This window comes from Triticum urartu, chromosome 1A (assembly GCF_056163025.1).
Source record: "Triticum urartu cultivar PI428250 chromosome 1A, HENAU_Tu73, whole genome shotgun sequence".
Lineage (NCBI taxonomy): Eukaryota > Viridiplantae > Streptophyta > Magnoliopsida > Poales > Poaceae > Triticum > Triticum urartu.
Genome location: NC_141873.1, coordinates 62,478,431 through 62,503,627, shown reverse-complemented (window position 1 = coordinate 62,503,627; position 25,197 = coordinate 62,478,431).

Below are 25,197 nucleotides of genomic sequence, written 5' to 3'. Positions count from 1 at the left end.
GCATATCAAGCGTCGCTTTGACTCCATTCGTGAAAGTGTTCAAAATGGAGACATAGAGATTCGTAAAGTACATAAGGACCTGAATGTAGCAGATCCGTTGACTAAACCTCTCCCTAGAGCAAAACATGATCAACACCAAAATTTCATGGGTGTTCGATTCATCACAATGTAACTAGATGATTGACTCTAGTGCAAGTGGGAGACTGTTGGAAATATGCCCTATAGGCAATAATAAAATGATTATTATATTTCATTGTTCATGATAATTGTCTATTATTCATGCTTTAATTGTATTGTCCGGAAATCGTAATACATGTGTGAATACATAGACCACAATGTGTCCCTAGTGAGCCTCTAGTTGACTAGCTCGTTGATCAACAGATAGTCATGGTTTCCTGGCTATGGACATGGGGATGTCATTGATAACGGGATCACATCATTAGGAGAATGATGTGATGGACAAGACCCAAACCTAAGCATAGCACAAAGATCGTGTAGTTCGTTTGCTGTAGCTTTTCTGAATGTCAAGTATCATTTCCTTAGACCATGAGATTGTGCAACTCCCGGATACCGTAGGAGTTCCTTGGGTGTGCCAAACGTCACAACGTAACTGGGTGACTATAAAGGTACATTATAGGTATCTCCGAAAGTGTTTGTTGGGTTGGCACGAATCGAGACTGGGATTTGTCACTCTGTATGACGGAGAGGTATCTCTGGGCCCACTCGGTAATGCATCATCATAATGAGCTCAATGTGATCAAGTGGTTGATCACGGGATCATGCATTACGGTACGAGTAAAGTGACTTGCCGGTAACGAGACTGAACAAGGTATTGGGATACCGACGATCGAGTCTCGGGCAAGTAACGTACCGATTGACAAAGGGAATTGAATACAGGATTGATTAAGTCCTCAACATCGTGGTTCATCCGATGAGATCATCGAGGAGCATGTGGGAGCCTACATGGGTATCCAGATCCCGCTGTTGGTTATTGACCGGAGAGTCGTCTCGGTCATGTCTGCTTGTCTCCCGAACCCGTAGGGTCTACACACTTAAGGTTCGGTGACGCTAGGGTTGTAGAGATATGAGTATGCAGTAATCCAAAAGTTGTTCGGAGTCCCGGATGAGATCCTGGACATCACGAGGAGTTCCGGAATGGTCCGGAGGTGAAGAATTATATATAGGGAGTGTAGTTTCGGCCATCGGGAAAGATTCGGGGTCACCGGTATTGTACTGGGACCACCGGATGGGTCCCGGGGGTCCACCGGGTGGAGCCACCCATCCCGAAGGGCCCCATGGGCCGAAGTGGGGAGGGGAACCAGCCCATAGTGGGCTGGTGCGCCCCCCCCTTGGGCCCCCCCTGTGCCTAGGGTTGGAAACCCTAGGGTGGGGGGCGCCTCCACTTGCCTTGGGGGGCACTCCACCCTCCTTGGCCGCCGCCCCCCTTGGGAGATCCCATCTCCAGGGCCGGCACCCCCCCAAGGGGCCTATATAAAGGGGGGAGGGAGGGCAGCCGCACCTCAAGTCTTGCCGCCTCCCTCTCCCCTGCTACACCTCTCCCTCTCGCAGAAGCTCGGCGAAGCCCTGCTGCGATCACTGCTGCATCCACCACCACGTCGTCGTGCTGCTGGATCTTCATCAACCTCTCCTTCCCCCTTGCTGGATCAAGAAGGAGGAGACGTCATCCGCTCAGTACGTGTGTTGAACGCGGAGGTGCCGTTCGTTCGGCACTTGGTCATCGGTGATTTGGATCACGGCGAGTACGACTCCATCATCCCCATTCTCTGAACGCTTCCGCTCATGATCTACAAGGGTATGTAGATGCACTCCTCTCTCCCTCGTTGCTAGATGACTCCATAGATTGATCTTGGTGATGCGTAGAAATTTTTAAAATTCTGCTACATTCCCCAACAGGAATTTGGTAAGGAAACAATTATATAGTGTGCTGAAATTTATTGTCACTTGTTACTATGGAAAATAATCCTTTGAGGGGCTTGTTCGAGGTATATTCACCCCGGCCAGTAGAGCAAAGAGTTGCTCCTCAACCTACTGAAAATGTTTACTTTGAAATTCCTTCGGGTATGATAGAGAAACTGCTAGCTAATCCTTTTACAGGAGATGGAACATTACATCCCGATATGCACCTAATCTATGTGGATGAATTTGTGGATTATTTAAGCTGGCAGGTATGCCCGAGGATGTTATCAAGAAGAAGGTCTTCCATTTATCTTTGAAGGGAAAGGCATTGACATGGTTTAGGCTATGTGATGATATTGGATCGTGGAACTACAACCGATTGAAATTTGAATTTCATCAGAAGTTTTGTCCTATGCATCTCGTTCATCGTGATCATAATTATATATATATAATTTTTGGCCTCGTGAAGGAGAAAGTATCGCTCAAGCTTGGGGGAGGCTTAAGTCAATGTTATATTTATGCCCCAATCATGAGCTCTCAAGAGAAATTATTATTCAAAAATTTTATGCTCAGATTTCTCTCAATAATCGTTCCATACTCAATACTTCACTACTAGGAAAAGGCCTACTAATGGCGCACCGGTTTTGCCTACTAATGGCGCATCACCGGTGCGCCATTAGTAGCACGCCACTAGTAATTTTTACTAATGGCGTACCACTAGTGCGCCATTAGTATCTGGTATACTAATGGCGCACCATCCAGTGCACCATTAGTATATAACACCATGCGCCATTAGTGTGCCTCCCAGGGGCCATATTTAACCATGTGCTTTGGCACACTAATGGCGCACTGCGGATAGATGCGCCATTAGTATACTTGGCATACTAATGGAGCACTCTGTCTTGATGCGCCATTAGTATCCTTTGGCATACTAATGGCGCACTCTGTATTGATGCGCCATTAGTATCCTTTGGCATACTAATGGTGCACCTTGTGGTGATGCGCCATTAGTATGAATATTTGGTTTTTTTTACTTTTCTGATTTTTGCACAGGTTACAAAATATATTATTTGACAGAATATAGACAGTAGCACACAGCAACAGCAGATTCATCGAATACAATAGAAGATTAGTCTCCGAATACAATTCATCATATTAGTCTCCAAATTCAAAAGACCGAACAAAGATAAAACATTACAAGTCTCGAGACCGCGAGTATCGAGTTTGTCTTCACATTACAAGTCGATATCAATCATCTAAACTACCATCACATAGAAGAGAGCTGCGGTCATCACGATGAGCATCATCGCGATCAAACTGGTCTTCATCCGGTTCCTCCAATGCTCCCTCCTCTCTCCCGCTAGATAGCGGGCGTATCTAGATTCGGCCTCCGCCCTAGTGGTGTACCCTTTGTAACTGTTACCGCTGAAACGGTGAACCTGTCTCCGACACTCCTCCCAGTCGTCGTAGACTCCGGGAACCTTACCCTTGTACATGACATACGACGGCATCTCTATGCACAAGCCAAACAACAGACAATACATACATAAGCAATATATAAGTATGCAACAAAAGGATCGGAAGAGAAAAGCAAGACATTAATAGCACGATTCATGGTCCTACTAATAAATAGCATCGATTACATCCAAGTTGAACGACTGTCCAAACCAAAGAGACATACAATTCATTAAAGTTTAATTACAACATGAGCCAATCAATGTTTCAGAACTACACATCACTACTTTCGACTCGACTCATGGACAGGAGCGCGGATGAAGCTGCCATTTGTCGTGATGGTCATGAAATCGCGGGCGTTGTTAGCCTGCATTTGTAGCATTCCGTCTATCTCAATGTTGGATGGTTGATATCTGAGGAAGAACTGCCCCGAGGTATGAAGGACATCTTGATGGATGATGTTCGCAAACTCCGACTGGATGCGAAAGAATTCTTGTCTGATGTCCACGTCCTGGATTGCCAACAAGCTCGTGGCCCAATCTTTGAGATTATTTGGTAGCAGAAGGTGATGATGGTCCCTTACGATCGCCCGCATGTGATGGAGGGCGTAGTAGGCATCCTTCTGACCGCCAGGCGGCTGCTTGATGCAGCAGAACGTCGTATTGTGGGCGAACACGTGCTTGCCGTACTTACGAACTGCCCTGATGAAGGTGCCTCCAGATTTGGCGTAGCCAGGGAGAACATCATCAAGAACTTTCTTGATATTTGTGTAGTCTATCTTGGAGTTACGGTTCGGGTCGAAATACGTGGCCATGGAATATTTCGGGCTTAACAGGATGAGTGTGCAATGTGTGTCACTGCACATAACACAGAATGTTAGAAAAAAAGAACGATCGAAATCTAAGAAATCATATGTTACGGGGCGGTTAAGGGATGACTTACTCGGGAAAGTAAGGCACAGGGAAGTTATCCTTATCTGGGTTTGCCAGAATGACGTCTTCGAGGTGTGAACTCACGACTTGGCAGTCCCCAGCGCTGCTCAAGAGCTTGGCACGCATGTAGAAGGGGTCGACGATCACGATGTCTGGGGTCTTGTCTCTAATGATCCGCATCTCCATACTCAGCGAAAACAGCCGAACGAAGGTGTAGTGCAGCGGATGAAGGTTGAACATAGCAAAGATGTCATCAAACCGCAGGACGATCGTACCCCCGATGGCGCCATCCACAAAGCCCTTGCCCTCTGGCACCTTGGCCACGAAAACCGGGTATGCCACATCATTCTCTCTGAGACGCCGCTTCTCCAAAGAAAGAACACTATCGTGCAGACTCCGCATAGCACCGGTTGCAGCACTGAGCATATTTGTCGGTAGCATCCCCCTACCCGCCACATGCACCCTCCTCGAGATATCCTTAGGTGAAGGTGGCCCGTCCTGAGCACGGATCATACTCGGTGCCGGCTGGCTCGCACCGGCGGCCTTTTTAGTCGGCCGTTTCCGGCCCTTCTTCTTGATCTGCTATAATGGGACCGAGTTCTGCTCACAGACTGCCTTCTTGAGCGTGTTGGCGCTGATAATATTTGGCACCTCCGCTATCTGAGGCTCGGTGAAGGCGGCAGCTGGAGGCGTCTCCTGAGAACTGAACACCAGACGGCGCCTGTTGCAATTGGGTTTCTCCGTCGTACCAGGTAGATCGCGGTCGTCTTGTTTGGGTTCTTGAGAAGGAGGCCCGCAGAACTCATCACCGTACCCATGTTCGGCAAAGTACTTATCGACGTTGGTAAATATACCATCGTCGTTGTCGTTGTCATCCGGATCCTGTGCCATATGCATGTCCGGATCCTGTGCCATAGGGATGTCCGGTAGCGTTGCGGCGTTCTTGCCATGGCTTGGCGCCGGCACGACTGGCGGTCTTGTCTGTGGGATGGTGTCCCCCGCCCCCAAACGAATCTGGCTCTTTAGCCAAAGCAGGGGCCAGCTTACGCAGGCGCTGAGGGTCATCTCATCTTCTTCGTCGGCCCCAGCGGGTCGAATCGGAGGTAACAGCTCGTCGCAGCCTGGCAGCACCCGAACCACTTCAACCCTATACATTGTGGGTGGCATCGGATTACCGTGGAACACGGGGTTGCCCGGTTGAACGACTATGCCCTTGGCGACATCGACCAACTCGCCGCCCACAAAGTGCAGGAGAGTGCAAGGAACGTTGGCGGCGCCCTGCGAAAACATGTAGGGCGTTAGGGATGCCCAGTCAAAGGCAAGGACATGAAGTCCTCGGCCGAGAGGCTTAGTTACCGTGATGCCGTCGAGCTCGGCTAATGTTGAGGCACCACCAACGGCGGGCGTGCAACTGACAGAGGGGCCGCTTGCTGGCGAGGTGCTGGCCGGCGTACACCCGGGTGCATTAAGCTCCAATGCCAGCGTCGGAGACACCAATACCGCCGCCGCCGGAGACACCAATGGCGCCGCCTGCGCGTTGTGTGAGTTGCTGGCCGTGAAGCTGGGAATCGGGGGCGGCCCCTGTTGGCCACCTGCAATCCACGTCGTTATCCCATGAATCAAGGTAGGCATAATGCCAGTAAGCGTCGATCCCAGTTGTTGTTGCACTTGCTCTTGGACCATCTCCGGAATCCGCGCCACTTGCGCCTTGAGTGCTTCAACCTCGCGCGACTGGCTTTCCGAGCTGGTCTTTTTCTCCTTTCGCCCACCAGCGCCATAGAATGACGACCATTTTGTGGACAAGCCTTTGCCGGCCACACGACCAGCTGACGTTGGCTTATTGAGCTTATCCCTGTTTTTCATTACGTTTAATGCCCTATTCAAAGGGTTGTTGAAAGGGGAGCTCTGAGACGACCCCGCGCTACTGCTTTCTTTGTCCTGCGGAAGGAACGTGAACCATTTAGAAATATTGGGGATTAATTAGAATGCAACCATATGGAGCTAATTACGCGGGGGTGTATTCCTTACCAGAACAAGCTCAAGCTCCTTGGTCTTCAGATCCGTGGTAAGCTCCTTTGTTACCGGGTCCTCCTTGTACCGGGCCCTGAGAAAGTTCCTGGTCTGCTTGTCATTGTATTTCTCGAAGCGGGGCGGTAGGCCTTGCTCAGCACGCTCCGCGTCCTCCTTGTCCCATACAGGCTCCGCCACTCTGTAACCGCCGGGACCGAGTTGGTGGACCCCTATGTTCAACTGCCGCATTTCTTTCCCCCACTGACTTGATTCAGAGGTTGCGGGGCTCTCGCGCTTGATCTTGAACTCCTTGTAGTCATGTTCGCTCATCAAAGGATATTTCGCCTTGATCTTCTCATAACTATCACCTTTGTCAATCATTGCCTTCACCGTGCTTTTCCAAGTAGACAGGGCCGTGCTCATCGTCATGAGGGCGGCACCGTTCACTTTATTACCCGAGAGGCGTGTGTTTGCGAACTCAGCAGGGAACTTGTATCGTTCGTGCAGCTTCGTGAAGAGGAGGCTGCACAAATTCCCTCGGTCCTTATGCCTTAGGTTCTCGGTGTTGATCGAGGCGGTGCTCCGGAGAATGCACCCGAGCTGAATCAAATACCCCTTGACTATGTGTTTGGGCGCCGTCGGATGCCCGTCGAAGTTCACTTCAGTAAATTCCTCCCTGACGGTGTCGAGCATGTTCGGGCGCCGGTCCTTCCATTACCTCTTCGGTTGGCTGCCATCTGTGCGTGCGCCGCCATCATCAGTGGTGGCATCCGCGGCGCCATCATCAATGGTGTCATCCCCGACGCCACTAGGGGTTGTGTAGTCAGGATCGATGTCTCCCGCGGCGTCCTCATAACGGTGAGGTTCTTCCTCCAACTCCTAGGACAGCTCCCAGAATTGCTTGCCGCCCGAACCGCCGGCCTCATCGTTGTGGGCCATGTTTCGCTCTAAATAGGAAAAAAGTTTGGTCAAAAAGTTGGTTATTGTCAAGGAACAAGATCATGATCTCATCATTTAGGGTTTGTCGACACTGAGGCATCCTAAAAGCTAAGCTTTTATCATTTAGGGTTTGTCGACGCCGAGGCACCCTAAAAGCCTAAGCGTACATCATTTAGGTTCTCATCGACACCGAGGCACCCTAAAAGCCAAGGTTTCATCATTTAGGGTTTGTCGACGCCGAGGCACCCTAAATGCTAAGTTTTCATCATTTAGGGTTTATCGATGCCGAGGCACCCTAGGTTGGGCCTAATCACTTGGCACTAATCAGTTGGCTCTATTGCCACCTATGTTGGGTTTATCATCTAGGGTTTATCGATGCTGAGGAGAATTTCTAAGTTGGGCCTAATCACTTGGCTCTATTGCCACCTATGGTTTAATGCAGCAAGAATAAAGGGGCAGTTGATCCTACTTAATTAAGTACTAAGATACCCCGGCCCATGCATTAGTAGCAATTACCTCATATGTCCGATTTTTAGCAAAGTCATGCTAAAATTCATGGAAAATTTCAGCATGACCTTTGCTGAAAATAGGACATATGGAGTACCCGAATTTGCCGGAACAGAAGTTAATCGACATTCCGGCAAACTCAAGGGCCTCTCGGGGTACCTGCAAAATCATCACGACACGAAGGGCCTCTCAAGGGCCTCAAGAAGCAGTGGCGTCCCCCAGGACCCCATTTTTTTGCTAAATTTCTTTGAGCAACAATTAGAGCAGAAAATTCAGCATACTTCTATACAATTTTTTTGTACACATAAGATAGAAATGTAGTGCTGAAAGTTTAATGCTTACAAAAGACTTGCTGAAATAGTGAAAAATATGGAGTCACCAAGCTGGCTAAGAAACTCCCAAAGTCCACTAGCAAATCCAAGATCTAATCCTGTTACACACATCATAACAATTTAAGATAATTAGGATAAGGATAGTAGGAAATGAAAAAGAAAGAGCTCAAAAAACAATCACAACAGAAAAATAATAAAAACCTAGTCCTAGAAGAAAATAAATCCTAAAAGAAAAGAAATCTTAAATAATAAAAAGTTTGCATCTGAGCCACCCTTCCAATCCAACATAGAGAAATGAGCTAGTCAGGACAGCATACAAATGTGCAGATTTCAGCAATGAGGAAATGCAGCCATCCTAGGAGACACACACGACAGGTACATATCTGAACTTTAGCCAGTGCCAAGTGCTTGAGTTTGAAAACAAAGCAAAGAAAACACAAGCAGAATAAGTATCCAGGACCGAGTGGTTGAGGAGTGTATCGCAGAAGAGAAGCTAGTGACTGCAAACAGCGTAAAGTTAAGAGCATACAGACTGTCGCTTCATGGCTGTTACCATGAGGCATATTTTGTTGAGCTCTGGTTCAGGGTTTTATTAGAAAGAAAGAAAATCACCGGCCTGCTTGGTAGAAGCCAAACCTTAGCAGCCAGCAGCATACTCGTAGACAGACACTAGTCCCATGCCATGTCAGGTGAGGTGTTGCTTATACAAAGGAAAGGGTACATAGATTCATCACTACCTACCCTGGTCCTGCCGCTGGATAATATGCATCTACTCTACTCTAATCTACTCTACTCCAGGCGACAGTAACAAACAGAAGAGATGATATCATGGATGCAGTGCAGTCAAATGGAAGTAAAGTCAATTTAGCGGCAGGCATCGTTCCCATGAAGGAAGGGAATTCAGTGAATATGGCAGAGCACTGACAGATTTGCATCTAATAAGCAATCCCTAGCAGAAGATAATCACAGAATCCCTAGCACGAGCTACCCCATTTCCTTCACCACTACGTACTAGGGTCGGGTCGGGTCGGGTCGGGTGGCAGCTAGACCTAGACCTAGCTACCAGATGGAAGGGAAGAATTGTAGAGCAACCTTGGGGTGGGCGGGGAGAGGAGATGCGGAGGGAGGGAGCACCTTGGTTGGGGCGGAGCGGCGAGGGCGACGGGGCCACGGAGCGGCGAGGGCGACGGGGCGACGGAGCGGTGAGGGTGACGGGGCGACGGAGCGGCGAAGGCGACGGATGGGAGGATGAGGCGCGGCGGACGGCGGCGGTGAAACCCTAGGCGATCGCTCGCTCGCTTCTAGGGTTGGGTTGGGGGTGGGTCGATCGATCGATGGGGAATAGTTGAAACTGCCTGCCGATTGCGCACGGGTGGATCTGGTGGCGAGGGAGAGAGGGTCGAAGGGGGGAAGCTTACTAATGGCGCACCACACCTCGGTGCGCCATTAGAAATCTTTTTTTAGATAGCAATGGCGCACCCCGCAGCGGTGCGCCATTAGAAATCTTTTTTTTAGATAGCAATGGCGCACCCCGCAGCGGTGCGCCATTAGAAATCTTTTTTTAGATAGCAATGGCGCACCCCGCAGCGGTGCGCCATTAGAATTTTTTTTATTACAGTTCGAGCACAGGTTATATTGCACCTAACCCAATCCACATCAGAACCCGCCCACTAGCCCGACTGGTCAGCACGCAGCACACACACCAGGAGGTCCTGGGTTCATTCCCAGGCTCTGCAACATTTTTTTGCATTTTAAATGTTGTTTGATATTTATTTGTGTTTAAATATGTTCAAACTTGTTTAAATCATAACAGTAATATTTTTTTTATAAAAACAGTAATAATTTTTTTAAAAATATATTCAAATTTGTTACTTGAAAATATCATCGGCGGCGGCGGTGGAGCGGGGGAGGGTGCGGGGGGTGCCCGTTGGCGGCGGTGGAGTGGGGGAGGGTGCGGGGGGGCGGTGCTCGTCCGCGACGGTGGAGGGGGATCGAGATCGAGTGTCCTCATGAATTCAAAAAGTGCCCGTGAAATTTAAAAATATTCATCATATCAAAAAGTGCCCATGAAATACAATCAAGAAATGAAGACTACGATTTAAATACAATCGATCTTAGCTAGCTATCTGTTCACAATCTTCTTGCCCTTCTTTTTCGCAAATGGATTTCTTCTGTGGAACGGACGTCCTTTAGGTAGGGTGGTCCTGCTTCTTCTTGTGGTGTGTGCTGCTACTTCGTCGTCGTCGTCATGTTCGATCTTCGGGTCGTCGTACTTGTCGAAGTCTTGCTCATTGGCTACTCCATCCATTCCAATGATCTTCCTTTTGCCTCTCCTCACGACAACATGACTGGGCTTTGACGGGTCGGTAATGAAGAAGCGTTGGTCCACTTGGGAAGCCAGTACCCATGGCTCATTTTTCGCGGTGACGTTTGCCCCCGCGGTCTTGGATTTGGCTTCGGGTATAACCATGGTGGTGAAATACCGGTCTTCTTTTAGGACGCTCTTGGCCCATCTGACACGGAACATCAGGACCATCTCTCCAGCGTAGCTCAGCTCTCAGATCTCCTCGATCCTTCCGTAGTATCTGTCCTTGTCGTTACCGGTGTAGGATTCCATTGTTACCCCGGAGTTCTGATAACCATCGCTCTTCATGTCCTTGTCCTCGGTGTAGAATGTGTAGCCGTTGATATCGTACGCCTCATAGATCATCAGGTTGTGCTCGGTGCCCTGTGACAAGGCGAATATGAGTTGTTCTTCCGCAGAAGAATCCTCATGTAAAGGGTACGACAGAAGCTTCTGCTTGAACCAACGTGTGAAACATAAGTTGTGCTCTTTGATTATATCTCCGTCCGTCCTCTGTTGGCCTCGGTCATTGTACGTCTTCTCAATAAAGGTTTTGTGCTCTACCACCCAAGGATCGACCACGTCTATGTGTTGTAGCATGACTAGGTTTGCTCTTTCAAAGTCGACGAGTCGATCCTCGAAGTCGACATGCATTTTGCGGCGACCCTCACGGTGACCCCATCCAGCGAGCCTGCCGAGGTGCCTGTTGACGGGCAGACCAACGGGGTTCTCGATGCCTAGATAATTCGTGTAGTAGGAGATGCACTCTTCAGTCAGAAAGCCCCTGGCTACACTTCCCTCTGTACGTGACATGTTGCGAACGTATCCTTTGATTACACCATTCATCCTTTCGAACGGCATCATGCTGTGTAGGAACGTCGGCCCGAGTTGGATGATAGCCTCCACGATATGGACCAGCAGATGCACCATAACGTCGAATAATGCGGGCAAGAAGTACATCTCAAGCTCGCATAGTATCACCATGATCTCTTCCTGTAGCCTTCTGAGTTGCCTCACGCCAATCGACTTCCGAGAGGTGACGTCGAAAAAGTTGCATAGGCCAAATAGTGTTTCACGGACGTGCGCGTCCATGATCCCATGGATTGCAACTGGAAGTATCTGCGTCATCAGCACGTGACAGTCGTGAGACTTCATCCCGCTGAACTTCTGCTTCGCTGGGTCTAGGTATCTGCTTATCTTCCCCGCGTAACCATAAGGAAGTTTTACTCCTACGAGGCAGGTGAAAAACTGCTCGATCTCCTCCTGACTTAGAGTGAAGCACGCGGGAGGGTAGTCACTTCCGGTCTTCTTGGCCTTTTTGCCTTTGCGACGAGTTTCTGTGTCCTGCTTCGCCTCATCATCATCATCATCATTAGCGTGAAGCTCCTGCCTGATGCCCATTGATTTCAAGTCTGCCCTTGCTTTCGGCCCATCTTTGGTCCTCTCTGGCATGTTGAGTAGGGTACCAAGCAGACTCTCGCACACGTTCTTCGTGATATGCATGGCATCAAGGCTGTGAGGCACACGGTGGATCTTCCAGTACGGCAAGTCCCAGAAAACAGACCTCGTTTTCCATACCTTCAGCAGCGGCTCTGGCGCCTTTCGCTTCTTTCCCGGCTCTGGCGCCTTTTGCTTCTTTCCCGGCAGTGGGCAATCTTTCCAATTTTTCAACAGCTCGTCTATTTCCTCGCCGCTCCTCGAACGCGGGCGTTTTCGGGGTTCGGTTTCACCATCGAACAGATCCTTGTGTTTCCTCCACGGGTCATCGTCGCGAAGCCACCTTCGATGTCCCATGAACATAGTTTTCGAAGATCCGGGATCTCTATCTAGCTGGCGATATGTTGTGTCATCCATGCACCTTACGCATCCAGAAAATCCGTGGACTACCTACCCCGCGAGATATCCGTAACCGAGATAGTCATGCACCGTCGTGAGCAGTGCGGCTCTCGTAGGGAAATATTCTTTCTCTGCGGCGTCCCACGTATTGGCTGGCGTTTTCCACAGCGTGTCTAGCTCCTCTTTCAGCAGCCCCAGATACAGATTGATGTCGTTCCCTGGTTGTTTCGGCCCTTCAATTAGCATACTCATGTGAATGTACTTCCTCTTCATACACAACTAGGGGGGAAGGTTGTACATCCGTACAAACACAGGCCACGTGCTATGTGTGCTTCTCTGGCTGCCAAACGGATTGACTCCATCGGTGCTCGCGCCCAGCACGATGTTCCTTGGATCCTTCCCAAATTCTGGGTATTCGAAGTTCAACGCTTGCCACTGGCTCGCATCCTTAGGGTGACTCAGCATCTTGTCTTTTTTATTTATCTCCGGATCATTTCCGTCATCTTCCCGCTTCTTCTCCTCCCTATCCGCATGCCAACACAGGAGCTTTGCTACCTTAGGGTCCACGAAATACCGCTGCAGACGAGGAGTGATCGGAAAGTACCACACCGATTTTCGAGGAGCTTTCTTCCTCTTCTTGTATCGAGTGACGCCGCACACCGGACATATGGTAGACTCCGCGTGCTCGTCCCGATAAATGATGCAATTGTTCATGCAGACATGGTATTTCACGTGCGGTAAATCCAGAGGACACACGATTTTCTTCGCCTCCTCGAAACTGGTCGGGCACTTGTTCCCCTTGGGAAGACGTTCGTGCCAGAATGACATGTTCTCGTCGAAGCATGTGTCGGTCATTTTGTGTTTTACCTTCATCTCCAGAGCCATGAGCGTTACTTTCAGGCGGGTATCCTCGGGCCTGCATCCTTCATACAATGGAGTAGCCGCGTCTATCTCCAGTTGATCCAGCTTGGCTTTCTCTCGGGCGGCAGCTTTTGCGTTATCCGTCTGCTTGAGAAGCAGCTCTTGAATATGAGGGTCCTGCACCCAGCCTCCATCGTCGTCTGCTCCGGTATCTTCATCTTCATGATCATGCCCTTCATCTTGATCTTCCTCATCATCATGTACGACATCTTCTACATGATGACTGTGTACAGCTTCGCCGTCGTGATCATGTCCTGGAGATTCTTTGTCTTCTCGCCCGCCCTCGCCGCGGTGGTACTTGTCTTGTTGCCCTTCCTCATTTCTTGCCCGGCCCCCATGGACGACTTCATAGTCATCTTCATCACCTTGCCACCGATAGCCATCCATGAAACCACGCAAGAGCAGGTGGTCCCACACCTGCCCAGAATCCGGGTTCGCAATAAGGCTCTTCAGCTTGCATCTTCGACACGGACATCTTATCCCCGTCTTGTTCTTTTGAAGCATCTCGGCCTTCGCGGAGGTCAAAAACCTATTCACGATGCCTTCGGTCATCGTGCGGACCATGGTCGCCTGCGGGGTAGAGCAAAACGATATTTTAGAACCAAGAAAAAATTTGGCATGACCTTCCCTAAAAATAGGACCAAAAAGAATGCATAGTGCCAAAATTCTCGCCGAAACGGAAATGAATCAACATTCCGGCAAAATATTGGCAACTATCGCATTTCAAATACCGGCACCTGCAAACACAAACATATATGCAACACCACAAACACATGCAACACCACAAACATACATAGATCTAGCTAGGCCTCAAAAAGTGCATGTGCACGTTGTTGGAGCGAGCTAGGGAGAAAAAAAAGTAGATCTACATCATGAAGATAGCTTTCCCCTTACTTACCTATCAAAAAAAGGTAATTTCACCACTTAATTTTGATGAATCTATGATGGAAATGAGGTGAGGAGGAGGAGGCAACCGAAAGCTTGGAGAAGGAGGTGGAGGGAATGAAGTGGGGAAAGTGAGTGGGTAGGTGTGGGGCTGTCCAAAATATCTTGTTGGGGTCCCGGGTTACTAATGGCGCACCACCTGCAAATGCGCCATTAGTAACCCTGGTTACTAATGGCACACCTGCAGGTGATGCGCCATTAGTAGTTTTGCAGAAAAGTAAAAATATATATATACTAATGGCGCACGTTTACAGGGTGCGCCATTAGTAGTTTAAACTAGTAATGGCGCACTATGAGGCGATGCGCCATTAGTAGTTTTGCAAAAAAAGAATAAAAAAATTCAGTACTGGCGCACTCCATGTCTGGTGCGCCATTACTAGTTAGAACTAGTAATGGCGCACTTCGGTAGGATGCGCCATTAGTATGTATGTAAAAATGAAAAAAAAATTATCACTAGTGGCGCACCAGTTTTCTAGTGCGTCGTTAGTGTCTTCCACACTAATGGCGCATCACCAATTGGTGCGCCATTAGTATATAGTAGTGGCGCACTACTTCCCTGGTGCGCCATTAGTGTCAATCCTATCTATAGCCCTTTTCCTAGTAGTGCTTCTTGTACTAGTTCTTTCATGATGAAGACTATTGAATTTAGATGGGTTTATTGGAAAGAATTAAACGCAACTTTTAAGATTGGGAACTCGGCGAAGGTAAGGAGTCAGGTATAACACCTAAGTTTGATTGTGTTAAATCTTTTATGGATATCGATGTTTTTCATGAATTTAGCACTAAATATGGACTTGACTCTGAGATAGTAGCTTCTTTCTGTGAATCATTTGCAACTCATGTTGATCTCCCTAAGGAGAAGTGGTTTAAATATCACCCAACCATTGAAGTAAAAGTAGTCGAACCTATTAAAGTTGATGAAAAGACTATCACTTATAATGTTGATCCTATTGTTCCTACCGCTTATATTGAGAAACCACCTTTCCCTGTTAGAATAAAGGATCATGCTAAAGCTTCAACTGTGGTTCGTAAGAGTAATGCTAGAATACCTACACCCTCCGAGGAAATTAAAGTTGAGCCTAGTATTTCTATGGTTAAGGATCTCTCGATCGATAATATTGGTGGGCATGTTATTTACTTCTATGATGAAGCTGCTAGAATTGCTAGACCCGATACTAAAAATAAACATAGACATGTTGTTGGCATGCATGTTGTTTCTGTTAAAATAGGAGATCACTGTTATCATGGCTTATGTGATATGGGTGCTAGTGTCAGTGCAATACTTTATACTTTATATAAAGAAAATATGCATGATATTGCACCTGCTGAGATAGAAGATATTGATGTTACTATTAAGCTTGCCAATAGAGATACTATTTCACCAGATGGGATTGTTAGAGATCTTGAAGTCTTGTGTGGGAAAATTAAATATCCTACTGACTTTATTGTTCTTGCTTCCCCACAAGATGACTTTTGTCCCATTATATTTGGTAGACCCTTCTTGAATACTGTTAATGCTAATATAGACTGGGAAAAGGATATTGTTACTGCTGGTTTAGGGGGTATGTCTCATGATTTTAATTTTGCTAAATTTCGTAGACAACCCCATGATAAATAATTGACTAGTAAAGATGAAATTATTGGTCTTGCTTCTATTGCCATGCCTCCTAATGATCCTTTAGAACAATATTTGCTAGACCATGAAAATGATATGTTTATGAATGAAAGAAGGGAAATAGATGAAGTATTCTTTAAATAGGGACCTATTTTGAAACACAACTTGCCTGTTGAAATTCTAGGGGATCCTCCTCCACCCAAGGGTGATCCCGTGTTTGAGCTTAAACCATTACCTGATACTCTTAAATATGCTTATCTTGATGAAAAGAAGATATATCCTGTTATTATTAGTGCCAACCTTTTAGAGCAGGAAGAAGAGAAAATATTAAAAACTCTGAAGAAGCATTGTGCTGCTATTGGATATACTCTTGATGATCTTAAGGGCATTAGTCCCACTCTATGCCAGCACAAAATAAAATTGAAGAAAGACGCTAAACCGGTTGTTGATCACCAACAATGGTTAAATCCTAAGATGAAAGAAGTGGTAAGAAATGAAATACTAAAGCTTCTGGAGGTAGGTATAATTTATCTTGTTGCTAATAGTCCGTGGGTAAGTCCTGTCCATTGTGTCCTGCTACCTCTTGCGCACTGTGTTGGTTTTCCCTTGAAGAGGAAAGGGTGATGCAGCAAAGTAGCGTAAGTATTTCCCTCAGTTTTTGAGAACCAAGGTATCAATCCAGTAGGAGGAGACGCGCGAGTCCCTCGCACCTACACAAAACAAAGAAATCCTCGCAACCAACGCGATAAGGGGTTGTCAATCCCTACACAGTCACTTACGAGAGTGAGATCTGATAGATATGATATGATAATATTTTTGGTATTTTTATGATAAAGATGCAAAGTAAAATAAAAGGCAATGAACATAACTAAGTGTTGGAAGATTAATATGATGGAAATAGACCCGGGGGCCATAGGTTTCACTAGTGGCTTCTCTCAAGAGCATAAGTATTTTACGGTGGGTGAACAAATTACTGTTGAGCAATTGACAGAATTGAGCATAGTTATGAGAATATCTAGGTATGATCATGTATATAGGCATCACGTCCGAGACAAGTAGACCGGCTCCTGCCTGCATCTACTACTATTACTCCACACATCGACCGCTATCCAGCATGCATCTAGAGTATTAAGTTGATAAGAATAGAGCAACGCTTTAAGCAAGATGACATGATGTGGCGGGATAAATTCATGCAATATGATAAAAACCCCATCTTGTTATCCTTGATGGCAACAATACAATACGTGCCTTGCTGCCCCTACTGTCACTGGGAAAGGACACCGCAAGATTGAACCCAAAGCTAAGCACTTCTCCCATTGCAAGAAAGATCAATCTAGTAGGCCAAACCAAACTAATAATTCAAAGAGACTTGCAAAGATAACCAATCATACATAAAAGAATTCAGAGAAGATTCAAATATTGTTCATAGATAAACTTGATCATAAACCCACAATTCATCGGTCTCAACAAACACACCACAAAAGAAGATTACATCGAATACATCCCCACGAGAGAGGGGGAGAACATTGTATTGAGATCCAAAAATAGAGAAGAAGCCATCTAGCTAATAAATATGGACCCGAAGGTCTGAGGTAAACTACTCACACATCATCGGAGAGGCTATGGTGTTGATGTAGAAGCCCTCCGTGATCGATGTCCCCTTCGGCGGACCTCCGGAACAGGCCCCAAGATGGGATCTCGTGGATACAGAAAGTTACGGTGGTAGAATTAGGGTTTTGGCTCCATATCTGATCGTTTGGGGGTATGTAGGTATATATAGGAGGAAGGAGTACGTCAGTGGAGCAACAGGGGGCCCACGAGGGTGGAGGGCGCGCCTGGGGGGGGCGCCCCCTACCTCATGGCTTCCCTGTTGGTTGCTTGACGTAGGGTCCAAGTCTCCTGGATATTGTTTGTTCCAAAAATCACGTTCCCAAAGGTTTCATTCCGTTTGGACTCCGTTTGATAGTCTTTTTCTGCGAAACTCTGAAATAGGCAAAAAACAGCAATACTGGGTTGGGCCTCCGGTTAATAGGTTAGTCCCAAAAATAATATAAAAGTGAATAATAAAGCCCAATAATGTCCAAAACAGAAGATAATATAGCATGGAGCAATCAAAAATTATAGATACATTGGAGACGTATCATGTCCCTAAGAAGGGAGGTATTACTATTGTTCCTAATGATAAAGACGAATTTATCCCACAAAGAATTGTTACAGGTTATAGAATGGTAATTGATTTCCGTAAATTAAATAAAGCTACTATAAAGGATCATTATACTTTACCTTTTATTGATTAAATGCAAGAAATATTATCCAAACATACACATTTTTGCTTTCTAGACGGTTATTCTGGTTTCTCTCAAATACCTGTGTCGAAAGAGGATCAGGAGAATACCACTTTTACTTGCCCTTTGAGTACCTTTGCTTATGGACGTATGCCTTTTGGTTTATGTAATGCACCTTCTACCTTTCAAAGATGTATGACTACTATATTCTCTGACTTTCGTGAAAAGATTGTTGAGGTTTTCATGGATGATTTCTCCATGTATGGAACTTCTTTTGATGATTGCTTAAGAAACCTTGATCAAGTTTTGCAGAGATATGAATAAACTAATCTTGTCTTGAATTGGGATAAGTGCCACTTTATGGTTAATGAAGGTATTGTCTTGGGGCATAAAATTTCTGAAAGAGATATTAAAGTTGATAAAGCTAAAGTTGATGCTATTGAAAAGATGTTGTGTCCTAAGGACATTAAAGGTATAAGAAGTGTCCTTGGTCATGCTGGTTTTTATAGGAGGTTCATTAAAGACTTCTCAAAAATTTCTAGGCCTCTGACTAATCTCTTACAAAACGATGTTCCTTTTGTCCTTGATGATGATTGTGTAGAAGCATTTGAAATACTTAAGAAATCCTTGATTTCTACACCTATTGTTCAGCCACCTGATTGGAATTTATCCTTTGAAATTATGTGTGATACTAGTGATTATGTTGTAGGTGTTGTTCTAGGAAAAAGAGTTGATAAGAAATTAAATGGTATCCAATATGCTAGTAAAACTCTAGACAGTGCCTAGAGAAATTATGCTACTACTGAAAAATAATTTTTAGTAGTTGTATTTGCTTGTGATAAGTTCAGACCTTATATTATTGATTCTAAAGTAACTATTCACACTGATCATGCTGCTATTAAATACCTTATGGAAAAGAAAGACGCTAAACCTAGACTTATTAGATGGGTTCTCTTGCTACAAGAATTTGATTTGCATATTATTGATAGGAAGGGAGCTGAGAACCCCGTTGCAGACAACTTGTCTAGGTTAGAAAATGTTCTTGATGACCCACTCCCTATTGATGATAGTTTTCCTGATGAAAAATTAGCTGTCCTAAATGCTTCTCGTACCGCTCCATGGTATGCTGATTATGCTAATTACAGTGTTGCTAAATTTATACCACCTAGTTTCACATACTAGCCAAAGAAAAAGTGTTTCTATGATTTGAGACATTACTATTGGGATGACCCACACCTTTATAAAGGAGCATATGGTGTTATTAGATGTTGTGTACCTGAGCATGAACGGGAGCAGATCCTACGCAAGTGTCACTCCGAGACTTATGGAGGACACCACGCTGGAGATAGAATTGCACATAAGGTATTGCAAACCGGTTTTTATTGGTCTACTCTTTTCAAAGATGCCCGTAAGTTTGTTTTGTCTTGTGATTAATGTCAAAGAATTGGTAATATTAGTAGACATCAAGAAATGCCTATGAACTATTCACTTGTTATTGAACCATTTGATGTTTGGGGCTTTTATTATATGGGACCGTTTCCTTCCTCTAATGGGTATACACATATTTTAATTGTTGTTGATTACGTTACTAAGTGGGTAGAAGCTATTCCAACTAGTAGTGATGATCATAACACCTCTATTAAGATGCTTAAATAAGTTATTTTTCCGAGGTTTGGAGTCCCTAGATACTTAATGACTGATGGTTGTTCACATTTTATTCATGGTGCTTTTCATAAAATGCTTGCTAAGTATGACGTTAATCATAGAATTGCATCTCCATACCACCCGCAGTCTAGTGGTCAAGTAGAACTGAGTAATAGCAAGATTAAATTAATTTTGCAAAAGACTGTTAATATATCTAGAAAGAATTGGTCCAAGAAACTTGATGATGCATTATGGGCCTATAGAACTGCATATAAAAATCCTATGGGTATGTCTCCGTATAAAATGGTTTATGGAAAAGCATGCCACTTACCTCTCGAACTAGAACATAAGGCATATTGGGCCATTAAAGAGATCAATTATGATTTCAAACTTGCCGGTGAGAAGAGACTATTTGACATTAGCTCACTTGATGAGTGGAGAACCCAGGCCTATGAGAATGCCAAACTGTTTAAAGAAAAAGTTAAAAGATGGCATGAAAAAAGGATACAAAGGCGTGAGTTTAATGTAGGTGATTATGTTTTGTTATACAACTTTCATTTAAGATTTTCTGCAGGAAAACTCCTCTCTAAATGGGAAGGTCCTTACTTTATCGAGGAGGTCTATCGTTTCGGTGCCATAAATATCAACAAATTCAAAGGCACAAATCTGAAGGTGGTGAACGGTCAAAGAATCAAACATTTTATCTCAGGTAATCCCATAAATGTTGAAACCAAAGTTATTGACATCGTAACCTCGGAGGAGTACATAAGGGACACTTTCCAAAATGTTTCAGACTCCGAAAAGGAATAGGTATGAGGTACGGTAAGTAAACCGACTCCAAAACAGTTCTAAGATCATTTTTTCTCCGTTTTGGAATACTTAAGAAAATAGGAAAATAAGAAGTAGTCCGGAAAGGACACGAGGCATCCACGAGGGTGGAGGGCGCGCCCCCTGCCTCGTGGGCACCTCGTGTGCCCTCCAGACTCCGTTTTCTTGCATGATATTTCTTCTGGTCGGTAAAAATTCATTATATAATCTCCCGAAGGTTTTGACCACCGTACCATGACAAAATCCTCTGCTTTTGTTTCGAGTTGTTTTTCTGACAGATCTAGATCACCATGACGTCTTCAAGCGCCCCCAAGGACAAAATTTTCGAGAAGGTCATCAACCCCTATCTCCCGGAGGTGATGCAACACCCTTAAACCATTGAGATGCGTGAGGGGGTGCTGCACATCCGCGATGTTGAGGGACCAAGGAGGAACGGAAGCGTGAAGACAAGACTCGAAGCAATGGAGCAACAAGTTTTCAAGTGCCAGGGGATGGTGGAACGTGGACTCAACGCCAACCACATGATGATTGCGGAGTTCACCAACAACCACAAGCTAGATGCCAAGAACATTGGGGAGTCCATCTTCAAGCTTCCCAAGAAAATCAAGCACCTCCAAGCCCAGATCTATGACCTGCGAAACCAAAACTATGAGTATGAATATAGATTCAAGAGGATGAGTTTGGCTGTAGATTTGAGGATCCAGGAGACTCGATCATCCTTCTATGATGGCGAGCCTATGCCTTGGAAGATGGATGACAATCCTACATCATCAACAACTCCATCATTGCCACCTACGAAGAAAGAGACATAAATACATGGGTATGGGCACTCCCCTTGGCGACTGCCAAGCTTGGGGGAGGTGCCCTGGTATCGTATCACCATCACACTTCTATCTTTATCGTTTTTCTTAGTTCGATCCTTTTGGTTATATCTTGATCTAGTAGAATAAAGTTTAGTATGATCTAGCTTTGAGTTTTTGTGTTGATCCTTATCTATGTAATCGAGTCCTTGAGCTATATATAATAAAGATTAGTCTTGAGTCGAGGGCTTGGTTATCTTGCTATGATCTTGAGGGAATAAAAGAAAAAAAGAATAAAAAGAAATAAAGAGATCATATTGATCTTATGGAGAGTAATGACTTCACATATAAAGAGAATGATGAATAAAAGTTGTTGAGAGTTGACAAACATAGTTTTGGTCATCGTTGCAATTAATAGGAAGTAATAAAGAAAGAGAGGTTTTCACATATAAATATACTATCTTGGACATCTTTTATGATTGTGAGCACTCATTAAAATATGATATGCTAAAAATTTGATGTTGGACAAGGAAGACAATGTAATGGGTTATGTTTTCTTATATGTGAAATAAATTATATTGTCATGGATCATCCAACATGTTGAGCTTGCCTTTCCCACTCATGCTAGCCAAATTCTTTGCACCAAGTAGAGATACTACTTGTGCTTCCAAATATCCTTAAACCCAGTTTTGCCATGAGAGTCCACCATATCTACCTATGGATTGAGTAAGATCCTTCAAGTAAGTTGTCATTGTTGCAAGCAATAAAAATTGCTCTCTAAATATGTATGATCTATTAGTGTGGAGAAAATAAGCTTTATACGAGCTTGTGATATGGAAGAAATAAAAGCGACGGACTGCATAATAAAGGTCTCTATCACAAGTGGCAAAATAAAGTGATGTTCTTTTGCATCAAGATTTTGTGCGTCCAACCATAAAATAAAGTATATATATTGCTATTCTAAGAATGATCATGATGCCCTCATGTCCGTATTTTATTTTATCGACACCTCTATCTCTAAACATGTGGACATATTTTTCGATATCGGCTTCCGCTTGAGGACAAGTGAGGTCTAAGCTTGGGGGAGTTGATACATCCATTTGCATCATGCTGTTATATCGATATTTATTGCATTATGGGCTGTTATTACACATTGTGTCACAATACTTATGCCTTTTCTCTCTTATTTTACAAGGTTTACATGAAGAGGGAGAATGCCGGCAGCTGGAATTCTGGGATGGAAAAGGAGCAAATATTAGAGACCTATTCTGCACAACTCCAAAAGTCCTGAAACTCCACGAAAGTCAGTTTTGGAATATATTAAAAATATTGGGCGAAGAAAGCACCAGAGGGGGCCACCCACTGTCCACGAGGGTGGAGGGCGCGCCCTACCCCCTGGGCGCGCCCCCTGCCTCGTGGGCCACCTAGAAGCCCCCCGATGCCCATCTTCTGGTATAAGGTGCCTTTTGCCCTGGAAAAATCAGAAGGAAGCTTTCGGGACAAAGCGCCGCCATCTTGAGGCGGGACCTTGGCGGAACAAATCTATGGCTCCGGCGGAGCTATTCTGCCGAGGAAACATCCCTCCGGGAGGGGGAAATTGTCACCATCGTCATCACCATCGATCATCTCACCGGGAGGGGGTCAATCTCCATCAACATCTTCACCAGCACCATCTCCTCTCAAACCCTAGTTCATCTCTTGTATCCGATCTTTGTCTCAAAACCTCAGGTTGGTACCTGTGGGTTGCTAGTAGTGTTGATTACTCCTTGTAGTTGATGCTAGTTGGTTTATTAACCTATAAGATTGATAGAGGTCACCCCGTGTTAAATGATGGGCCGATCATAATATTGGTCGAAGTGTTTACGGCTTGACCTCGGCTGTCACCGAACACTAACCGGGGGCTCATAACTAGCCTCCCCAATTTAAAGCTCCTATGAATACGTGAAAGTTATAAAGCCCGCATATCTGATTGCCTCGTTTCCGCTAACACAACCGCCTTCGGGAACCGAGATGTCGGCTAAGGGTTGTTTTGTTATTGTGAAAACACCCTGTGTGGCATCTACAAGGGGGTGGAAGCCGACGACATGGCTCTAACTCCTTTATGAGATCTTTTATCTCTTTCCAAGAACTTTGTGTTAAACACAACAAATTTTTCTGTCAAACGGATATTGATCCTTAATTCGGCCACCTGTGCCCACATTAAGTCTAGGGGGCTACTGGGCTTTGCGCTCATTATTTATAAATAAAAGGGCACATCGATCCCCTGATCTGGTGTTGCCACCTGACCAGTGGCTCGAGGGCTACTGCATTGCCTATTCAATGCAGACAATTCAAAGTGCTCAGTGTTCGGCATAACCGAACTATGGACAAGCGCGTCTTCGGACCACAGTAAGTACTAGCTGGGACTTATCTGGCGTCAAGCTAATATATCACGGCGACTTCTCACAACCCTCTCTCAGGGGCCTGTCCGCCGATCATTATTTCTAATATATATTACACTGCGTTTCTATTCCTATGTATGCTGTCAAGCTAGGAGTTGATCCTCGGGCCGATTTTGCAAGTCGACCTGAGTCTTAGGGGCTACTAGGATTAGCAGTTTTATGTTTTCCTTCAGGTGCATCTCGGATTTTAGACCGGCACACACCTTGAGGGCTACTGGATATACATATACTGGCTATATATCTCGGCAGAGAATAAATTGCACCAATCAAAAATATTCACAAAAAAACAGCCCGTGATGGGGGTGGTGCACCACCTCGGAGCAGCTCGGCATAAAGCTCGGGCGCCAGTGGCTGGCTCCATAGAGGGCATTTCCGTCATTAAGCTCGGCTGAATTCGTTCAATCATTTAAAATACCGAGGTAGTTTTCGACACCTCGTACGCTGACCATCATTGGAGCTCGGAAGAGGTCCGACATAAAGCTCGGATTCAAATGGCTCGTTCCATAGAGAACTTTTCAGCGTTAAATTCAGATAACCTCCTTCAAACTTTTTCAAGCCAAGGTGATCTATGACCCTTCGGATATAGTCCGGCATTGGAGCTCGGATCCAATCCGGCGTTGGAGCTCAGAAGCGGTCCGGCGTTGGTGCTCGGCTGCAAAAAGATACCTCGAATGCAGTCCGGCGTTGGAGCTCGGATGCAAGAGGACACTGTCGCATGAAAAATACTTCAAACCCTAGGTGTGGCATAAAAATAACAAGCCATTGATAAAGGCCGAAGACTTAAAGGGCTCCTCGGATACCCGACATGTGAGATCTTTAGATTTAGCTCGGCAATCCTCAAGATAGAAGATGGGAACATTTGTTGAACCAGTTTTCAAGACCGACAATCGAAGACGAAGAATAGTTCAAAAGAACCGACGAGCGTCCCCAACTTGAAGACCGGTTCATGGGGCTACTTACGGTGTCCTGGACTAGGGGGTACTCACCACATCGTCTCCCGATTAGTTGGATTGGGCCGAGGACCCCCATGGCCGTTTACTCATGGGCCAGTTCGGACAGCAGATGCATACGCGAGGAAGATTCCACAAGACTTGGCGATCAAGACAAGGACTCCTCTCCACCGATGTATTCGACTAGGACTCTTGTTATCCTAGGCTTCTGGTACATTATATAAGCCGAGGTCGGGCTAGTCGATAGGGATATTCTAGATCATTATGACATTATTCATCATACCCTCAGGTTTTAGACCACAACATATGATCTTGAGGTACATCAACTCTGTACTTGATACTCCATCAATATAAACAAAAGCAGGACGTAGGGTTTTACCTCCATTAAAGAGGGCCCGAACCTGGGTAAAACATCGTGTCCCTGTCTCCTGTTACCATTGATCTGAGAATCCACAGCTCGGAACCCCCTACCCCATGATCTACCGGTTTTGACACC